The following is a 10,035-nucleotide window of genomic DNA, read 5'->3' on the forward strand; positions in this document are numbered from 1 at the left end:
CCCGATAAACAGGACCCCCATTTCGACCGTAGCGCTCCAACACAAGTCCGTTTCGTCCGTTTTGCGGTACGCCACACCCCTCCCGATCAACAGGACCCCCGTTTCGACCGTAGGAGGTCCGTTTCGTCCGTTTTGCGGTACGCCACACCCCTCCCGTTCAACAGGACCCCTGTTTCGACCGTAGGAGGTCTGTTTCCTCCGTTTTGCGGTACGCCACACCCGTCCCGATCAACAGGACCCCCGTTTTGACTGTAGGAGGTCCGTTTCCTCCGTTTTGCGGTACACCGGACCCCTCCCGATGAACATGATCCCGTTTCGAACGTGGCCGGTCGAACACAAGGCCGTTTCCTCCGTTCTGCGGTACGTCATGCCTCGTTTCCATCGCCGGTTCCGTCCAAGCCCTCCCGATGAACACGACCACGCATTCCGTTCCGACCCAGCCGGTTGGCTCCCCATGAACACGACGACGATGCTGTTTCTCCATTCCGACCCAGCCAATGTACACGAGCCCTGGCCGTACGTATATGCACGAGTAGGCGTTCGAGACCCCGCCCGTATGTACACATATGTGGCCGTATTTTCTTTCTTGCACCCTGGCCTTTGTACGTATGTATACATGCTACGTGCGCGCCTCTACTACGACACATGTGCGCCTCTACATCGACCAGTATATATGTACGTACACGTTCGCAACCAGAATGACAATGCTACGTACGCTTCGACGAGGTGGGTCCCGACTGTCAGGCACTTCCTTGCGTGCGAAGATGTAGCTAGTGGGTCCCAGTAGTCAGGGGGCGAATCGTTTTTTTTTGCCCAGACGCACTTCCTTGCGTGCGAAGATGTAGCTCGTGGGTCCCAGTAGTCAGGGGGAAACGTTTTTTTCGTGAAATACGGTGGCCCGTCCGGTGGGTCACCGCTGTCAGGTGGAGGAATAATTATTTTTCATGTAATAAAGAGGCACTTCCTTGCTGCGACCGTGGACCCAGCTGTCAGCGTCTCCACGTATAGTCCACGTCCGATGGAAGTCGTTCCTTAACCACGTTGACCATGCCACGCCGAGAGCACCAGGGCGGTGGACGACGGCGAGTCCTAGGAAGGGGACAACGGGGATCCGGGGAAGATGCGGCAGTGGAAGCCCGCGCGGAGAGGAGTACGAGGGTTCACTGGTTCGGCTGCGGTGTGAGGCTGCCGTCACCGCAGGGCCTAGCCAGCGGTGGGAATAGTAGGGGGCGGTGAGGCCTCCGCGACAGCACATCCAGCCACGGGAGGCAGGAGCATGCGGCACGACCGACACTGCTTTGGGCGGCTGGAGCAAGAAGACCAGAGGTTGAAGAAGCACTACGGCCGTTGGATGGACATCATACGGTCACTGGAGTTAGAATCATTTATATTGACTAAGTTGACAAAACCCTCCATCCCCGTCAACTTAGTAGGCCCACAAGTCAGCCTCCCACCAAGGCGGGTCCCAACTAGCAGGGGGGTATTCATTTTTTTGTGCGTAATAAGGAGGCACTTCCGGTGGGTCCGAGCTGACAGCAGGGGGAACGTTTTTTTTCGCGAAATACGGTGGCCCGTCGGGTGGGTCCCAGCAGTCAGGGGCAAACATTTTTTTCGCGAAATTCAGGTGGCCCGTCCGATGGGTCCCTGCTGTCAGGTGGAGGAATAATTATTTTCCGCGTAATAAGGAGGCACTTCCTTGCGGCTGCCGTGGACCCAGCTGTCGGCCTCTCCATGTACAGTATTCTTCCGATGGAATTCGGTCGTTGACCATATTGACCACGCCGCGCCAAGAGCACCACGGCGGTGGACGGCGAGGCCTAGGAAGGGGACGACGCGGAGCCGGGGAAGACGCGTCAGTGGATGCCCATGCGGAGAGGAGTACGAGGGTTCACTGGTTCGGCTGCGCTGCCGTCGCCGCAGAATAACAGGGGGTGTGGGTGAGTGGAGTGGAGGGATGGCCTGGCCAACGGTGGGAGTAGTATGAAGGCGGTGAGGCCTCCGCGGCAGCACAACCGGCCACAGGAGGCAGGAGTAGGCGGCACGACTGGCACTGCTTTGGGCGGCTAGAGAAAGAAGACCAGAGGTTGAAGAAGCACTACGGCCGTTGGATGGACATCGTACGATCAGTCGAGCTAGGATCGTGCATATTGACTAAGTTGACAAAGCCCTTCATCCCCGTCAACTTAGTAGGCCCACTATACTGGGTCCTAGCTAGCAGGGGGAGTATTCATTTTTTTTGTGCGTAATAAGGAGGCACTTCCTTACGTGCGAAGATATAGCTGGTGGGTCTGAGCTATCAGCGGCGTTAACGTTTTTTCGTGAAATACAGAGGCCCTTTCGGTGGGTCCCAGATGTCAGGTGGAGGAATCATTATTTTGCGCGTAATAAGGAGGCATTTCCTTGCGTGCAGCCGTGGACCCAACTGTCAGATGCATGTCGGTCGTTGACCATGTTGACCACGCCACGCGGAGAGCACCAAGGCGGTGGACGACGGCGAGGCCTATGAAGGGAACGACACGAATGCAGGGAAGACTCGGCAGTTGTTTCACACTCGGAGGGGAGTACGACTATACGAGGGTTTACTGGTTCGTCTGCCATCACCGGAGAATAACAGCAGGTGTGGGGCTGTGGGCGAGTAGAGGGATGGCTAGGCCGGCGATGGGAGTACGGTGTGGCGGTGAGGCCTGCGCGGCAGCACAGCCGGCCGCGGGGAGGAGGGAGCAGGCAGTCCCGCCGGCGCTTGTTTGAGCGGCTGGAGCAAGAAGAGCAGAGATTGAAGAAGCACGACGGCCGTTGGATGGACATCCAACAGTATACAGGCCATCTGTGGAAAGGCTCAAATATGTGGAAAACAGCTTACAGCCCATCTGCCATTATTTCAAATAATTTACAACCCATTTGCTAATTCTTACGGGTTTTTTTGGAGCCCATATCTTTTTATTAGCATTACAACCCATATTGTGGCCACGGTTAAAAAATTATACGAAATTTTGCATATGTCGGTGCGGTCTGAACTATTTTTAATCCCGAAATTTCGAGTCACATTTAGACTGATTTCAAAAATAAATGTATATCAATATAAAATCCAATAAATTGTCCACGCATAAAAATCAATGCAATTTCAAATCTCAAAATGAAAAAAAGATATTTGAAACTAATTGCTGGTTTGATGTGTTTTAAAAATGTACAACCCATTTCTCATTACTGATAGGCCATTTTCTCGGCCAGCCGAATGAAGCTCTCCTTATCTTGAAAGATTTGCAACCCAACAGGCCTGATAAAGCGACTTACTTGACAAATCACAAAAAAACTGGGCTAGCCATTTTCAGAAAGAAAAAAACTACTGGGCTGGTCTGTGGTAAACATAAAAGAAAAGGCTGTCTAGACAGGCCAGAGTGTCCCGCATAGCCTAGTTGACACCCTGCTTCCGTCTCAAAAACAAATTAGATAAATGCCACTCCAATTATGGTGATTCATAAAAATGCCACTGCAATTTCCAAACTTTGAAAAATGCCACTGTAATTTTTGCAAACTTTGAAAAACGCCACTACAGTTTGCAAACTTTGAAAAACGCCACTCCAGACTTCGAAAAATGCCACTAGAAATGGCATGAAATGGCATTTTTCAAAGTTTGGAAATTGCAGTGGCATTTCTCGGATACACCAGATTTGGAGTGGCATTTATCAAATTAACCCAAAACAAAAATAACTGGGCGAGCTGCTGGGTCCCTGGTGTCAGCCGCTCGGTGTGTAATTCTCTCGTTTATTGACTATGTTGACAATGGCATGGGACCCAGATGTCAGAAATCCACTAGGAGGAGCCATTTTTTATGGCTTGAAATAAGGAGGCACTTGCTTGCGTACTGCCATGACCTTGGCGGGTCCCTGCTGTCATCCTCTCCACGTACGATCATCTCCTGATTGTGTACGCGTCAACTTGCTAGGCCCACAAGTCAGCCTCTAAACCCGTGGAGGACAAATACAACCCATTTAAATAAATAACAGCCCATTCCATACGTTCAAACGGAAAGTTCAACATTCAGAGCAAAGTAACAGGTCTGATCCACATATAGAGTACCGAACTTCCACGTTGACAACCATCATAGCCAAGTTAACTATCTACTCCCACTAATACTCTAGTACCGTACAAGTACTAACTTACTCTTAGCTAACTAGATGATGACGGCCGCCATCTGTGGTACACGCTAAACGCTAGCACTGACGTCCTGCGCCTCGCCTCGGACTTGAAAGAGGTGTGATAGGGCGCGTTGCTCACGCGCGTTGGTCCTTTCCATGCCGGCGTGGTCCACCGAAGCTTCGGCTTCCAAGTGGCAAACCACTTGATGAGCTGGTAGTAAAAATCGGCGTCGCGAATGCGTGCATGTCCGACAGCCTCCAGGGCTATTTGCCGTGCGCCGCCCTCCACATAGTCGGCCTAGTTGCGGGCGCTCTGCTCGCGACTCAAAGCGTCGGTGCGCTGCTGCTCCATGTCCCGGTGGCGGCGTAAATCGGCGATATGCTGCTCCTCCGCCAGGCGGTCGCGCTCCAACAACTCCTACTCCTCTGCCATGCGGTCGTGCTCCAACAACTCCTCGATCTCCGCATTGCCATCTAAATACAGATAGAATGCCTCCTCCCTCCATCTGCCTTCCGGTGAAAAACCGAACACTAGTTCCGGCGGTGACCGCCTCCGGCGTCGCCTACCGTGGATGGGCGGGGGCATGGCGGACGTGGCGAGCAACGTCGGGCCGGTGGGGCTTATGAGGATATGGCGAGTTGGGTCACGGTGGCACCGGAGAAGGCCGGGAAACAATACTTATAGGGGGAAGGTAGCGCGACGGTCATCGGAATTCAATGCATAATGGCTTAGCGCGCCAGCTTGCCGTGGAAAACTAGAGAAACTGAAAGTATGACTGTGTCGTCCCGTCCCGTCTGGGTCGCACGCAGGCATGACGGTCAAACGAGTGCACTCGAATCATCTCCCTCCTTGTCAATAATGATTCTACGGATTTAAAAAGCCCGCAACAATTAAAGCGTATCTTTTTCGCATCAGTTAGCTGCCTTAATTACGGCGGCTGCATGCAGGCACTCAGAATCGCCCGCAGGCAGTACACGAAGCAGCATGCAACGAGTCGCAGCCGAGGGCACGCATGCAGCCACTTAAATCGCTGGAATTAATTAGGCTTAAACTTCTGCATGCCATTAATTATTGCCATGCCTTGGTCTTGCTGCTTTGCTCACGGGACTAATAAACCCGGACGGAGGGAGTACCTTGGTTGGTGAGAGGTTTGAATTAAGCCCTGCAAACCGAAAAGGAGGTACTAGTACGTGCGTGATCCGCTATTTATTCGTGTAGGATCGAGTAGGTCGTTTCTTGAATTGAGCCCTGCAAACCGGAAAGGAGGTAGTACGTGTGTAATCCGCTATTTATCTGTGTAGGATCGATAGTGTAGCTTCTCAGTTTCTTCAGAGGTAGGCATTTTTATTCAAAAAACTGCCACTTCGCATCTTGCGTCGCAAATAAAACTGCCAGGAGCGCATTTGTAGGCTAGCTAGTGATCGATCAGTAACTTGTAAACACTGAGCGAACAGAAATAAGTAATTGTTAATGCATCTCAATGATTCACAGATCATATACAAATATGTAGCTCCAAAAGTAAAGATTAGCCACTTCGGATCTTGCGTCGCAACTAAAACTAACTAGTACGATTCCCATACATAAAATCAACATGTTAATGCATCTCAATGATTCACAGATCATATACAAATATGTAGCTCCAAAAGCAAAGATCTAGAAAAAACATCTGTTCTTCCTACTAACATGGATGCTTCTCTTGGCCAACATTCAGTACAGACTAGAAGACAAATTTGTTTGCGAAGTCTACAATTCGTCTTGCAAACGTAAGTGGTTTCACCAACAGCTGGAACCATGTGAATGAACCACACATGATGGAGGAACATCCACTACAATATGATTTGGTCTTCTCTCGATCACACCGCGAGACTATTTATGGAATACAAACTTTAACTTAGCCAAAATGATGCCCATTGTATAATCAGACCAAAGCAATGAAGCACCTAGTGTTGGCCAGTAAATAGTACAGTACTACTTTTCTGCAGTCCATGAAGTGACTATCCAATCTTTGTGTCTATTTTCAAATGGCACTGCATGCAGTGACTATACTATTCTCTTGTGCAGTTCAACCAAAATTGAGGACACTTTGTTTGTTTGCCAAATAGCAACGGGCAGACATCTCTGTCTGCATAAATATCAATCAGCTAGTAAATATATACCACACCATGTATTTTCGGTTTAAACATGTCTCTTCCGCTTATCATCTGTCATGTTTTGCACTAGACAATCTGATACAGTTATGTTTTGCCCTGGACAATTTCATACTAAATTGATTTGCTGGTTCAGAGCAGAAATATAGCGCCTATTCTTCATCAGACCAAGGATATCCATGTTCGCAGTGATGGAAGAGGTGAAATCGATACAACCGAAATTGAGCATCCAATCATTGAATCCTGTCCTACACCTCCAATGTAGGTCCACCCTGCCAATAAATTCACATGCAAACCACTAGTATTACTATCTAATGACTGTACAAAAAGAGTAGCAAGATAGTAGCAAACCATGTACCTTCGTAAGGAACAGCTCATAGTGCCACCAATTGGATATAAAGGTTTGGAAAAAAACATGCTCCTAATGTTGAACCAGTTGGACTTTTTGTGCAGTTCCACTAAAATCGAGCATCCATGTTTGCATAGATATTGAAAGTGTGATTACTATAAAAGTGGCACTAGTTGAAGCATAGACTCACAAATATAAGCATTCCAATTTCGTAATGGGAAAAAGTAGCAAGACTGTTTCTAACCACCTGTTTGAAGGAATAAATAAAGCAACATCGGCTGATGTCAGGAAGGTATAAATAGTTTTTTCTAAAAAACTAAGCCATTCCTGACCTTTCCTCTTCTTTTAAGCAAAATTTGTGCAGTTCTACTAAAATAAAATGCCATCACCGCTTTGACAATTCAGTTACACTGTACAAAAGGAAATGACTTAACATTACATCATGATGTCAGGTATGTAGTCGACAGGCATTAGAGACAAACATATAGACCTCCTCCGATAACATAATGAACATTAATTTTAACAAAGGTGTGACTAGCTTTATCGGGATAATTTGAGTGAACTCTACACCCTCTGTTCCTTAATATAAGACATTTTCGCGGTTCAACTTAAAGTACCCAAACGTCTAGTATTTAGAAAAACAGGTAGTAGCTTTCTTGAGCACAGATCTGGGAAAGCTTGCCACACTTTATTTATGTCCATACGCTAATGCAACACCATTCGAATACTACAAATATACACTAATCCAATGGCTAGTGCAACAGTAGAGTAGTTAGTTTATTACAGGGTACAGTACAATGGTTTTACTGAACAGATTTCAATAAACTCTAGCACTGGAAGGTTTCTATAAGAATTAACAATACAAAATGTAAATGTAACAAGTTTCATCATTGGTATACTAGTTGTGCATGAGCATTAAACCGAATACAAAAGTCTGGAGGTAACTAGCATTATTAACTAATGACAGTATAAAAAAATGCAAACCATGTACCTACAAGGTAAATATCATTTCGAACTCAGGGGGGGCCTTAAAAATTGCTATCCCAATCTTGATAATCGATCAAACATAAAAACTTGATCGAACGAATCAAGAGAACAGCCGGAGGAGGAAGTGCCCACTCTTGACCTTTCCTCTTCTTTTCATAATTGTTTGTGCAGTTTAACCAAAATAAAATGACATCAGCGCCTTGGCATTTTGGTGACACTGTACAAAAAAATTAACTTATCTCATGAAAGTGAGGTATGTAATCTATAAGCATTAACAGTGCAAAAAATCTGAAGGTAGTAACAAGTTTCATCGTTGGTATACTGGCTGTGCAACAACATTAGAATGCCTTAGCTGAAAAATCTTTAATACATCCACAATCAACAGCTAACCCTGAAATAATCCAGTGACATTAAATGGCATAGCTTAAATTTATCGGTGGCATTAGACTGAGAGCGGCATTAGTTAAATGTGGCTTCACTTTAGCAGTAGCATTGCTTGACTTGACTGCTGGCATTATACTAACAGCAAAAAAGTGGCAATAAGAGCATGGGAGGCCCATTCGGACAGTGGGCGCACCAGTACGATGTACCTCCACGGACACAGAGTGGTGAGGGAGGTATGGTTGCCCAGAGCAACAAATATCCAGGCAGCATATGTGGATTACGTCCCACTTTTGTTCTCTTTAGCCACCTTTTTCTATGCGAGGACAACAAACCGATCGACCTGGTCATTCTCTATTGCGTTGTCATGCCTTTCTACCCTTCTTCAACCAAGAGACACAAGACTCGTTCCTTAGCTACTGATTTTCCCCTTTTCAACCTAGATGCAGGTTTGATGCCTACTTTCTTGGACAGTACAGTCTCCCTTCCTTTCCTTATTCAACTCAGACATGGATTAGTCTGCATGAAGTAGGGTTTCCTTTAATAGTGCAAATTATGGTTTTCGTCTGCGTGGCCAGCAGAGTAGAGGATAGCAAATTGAGAAGATGGTGGAGTGGAAAAGATCCACATGCAACGATGTGGAAGATGGGGCAATAGAACAAGGGTATGGTTCGAAAAGAGGTAGCATACCTGAGGGTCGATGGGAAGTGGCTTCGCTCGTGGTCGTCGTCCTCCGCACACACTACGGCAGCGAGCTTGGGGACGGAGGCCATCCCGTGTGGGCGCTAGGTCTGAGAGGACGGCCTTGTCGTCAGTGCGTGACCTCGCTCGTCGACGACGAGTGCGTCAACGCTGCACATCCTTTTCTTCCTCGGCGGATCTGTGACCACCGGTGAGGAGGGAGAGAGGGGCCGTCTTTTTTAGATCTAGAGAGAGGGTGGTAGTGTGAGAAGCAAGTGGGCAGCCCTTGGCAAGAAAGCGCTGAAGCTCTAGCCTATATATCTTTTTATACTACTAGTAGTGGAGGTGGAGTAGTGGTAGAGTAGTTTATATTTTCTCTGCGTACAGTACCAGTTAGTCGTGCTTCAAAACTGAACGGCACGCGATTAAAAAAATAAAGGTCAATAACTAATGCGACACCTCGGGCCAACGCGGCCAGATCACATTTTGCACGAGAAATTACACACCATGTTTCGTTGACATGTGGTCCCGTTTCAACATATCAGTGAGACGACGACGAGTAGTAGGAGTATTTCCGAATGGACGTGTAGGCCGGGGCGCCTCTTCGTGAACCGTGGCAAACTGGCAACCGTCCACCGACTCTCCGCCTTTCCCTCTCGATTTGGAACTATTATCGCACGCTCTTCCTCTCCCTCCTCCATTTTTCTTTAGCCCTTCACCCTTTCTTCTGCCATTGTTCGATCGTCTTCTCCATGGAGGGAACAGGCCGGAAACGACCCCGTTATTCTTGCCCCGATCTAAAAGATGATGTGGTGGAGGAACTCATTGATCGGTGCGACGTCATCACCTCGGCTAGCATGGCAGGTTCATTCAAGCCCATTCTCGACTCAACTAATAACATCATTACAAGGAACCCAAGAGTCAAGGAGCGGTTTGATCTCCCCTATCTTCTTCGCCGTGACCCTGATGACTGGTGCCGGCACGACGGAGGCCTCGCCCTGTGCAAGTTGATGCAACTTGATAATGATACATATGATGTTAAGATGCCATCGCTTGAGGGCAAGGCTTGGGCAGGCGCAAATGGAGATTGGTTTGTTTACATTGGGTCCAACTGCGAGTGGGAACTTGTGAATGTGTACACTCGTGACCGGGTTCCACTTCCAAAAATCTCAGCAGACTGCCAAAAGGTTGAGCACGCCGGTATTGTACGCACGTTCAAATACGATCACGGTGACTGTCTTCTACGGAAGATAGCAATTTGTTGAGTTCCCAACCGCTCTTGGAATTACAACAAGTATGAAGTTGTTGCTATCTTCGACAAGCTTGTTGCTGTCCTTGGTGGTTTGACTCGAT

This window comes from Triticum dicoccoides, chromosome 3B (assembly GCF_002162155.2).
Source record: "Triticum dicoccoides isolate Atlit2015 ecotype Zavitan chromosome 3B, WEW_v2.0, whole genome shotgun sequence".
Lineage (NCBI taxonomy): Eukaryota > Viridiplantae > Streptophyta > Magnoliopsida > Poales > Poaceae > Triticum > Triticum dicoccoides.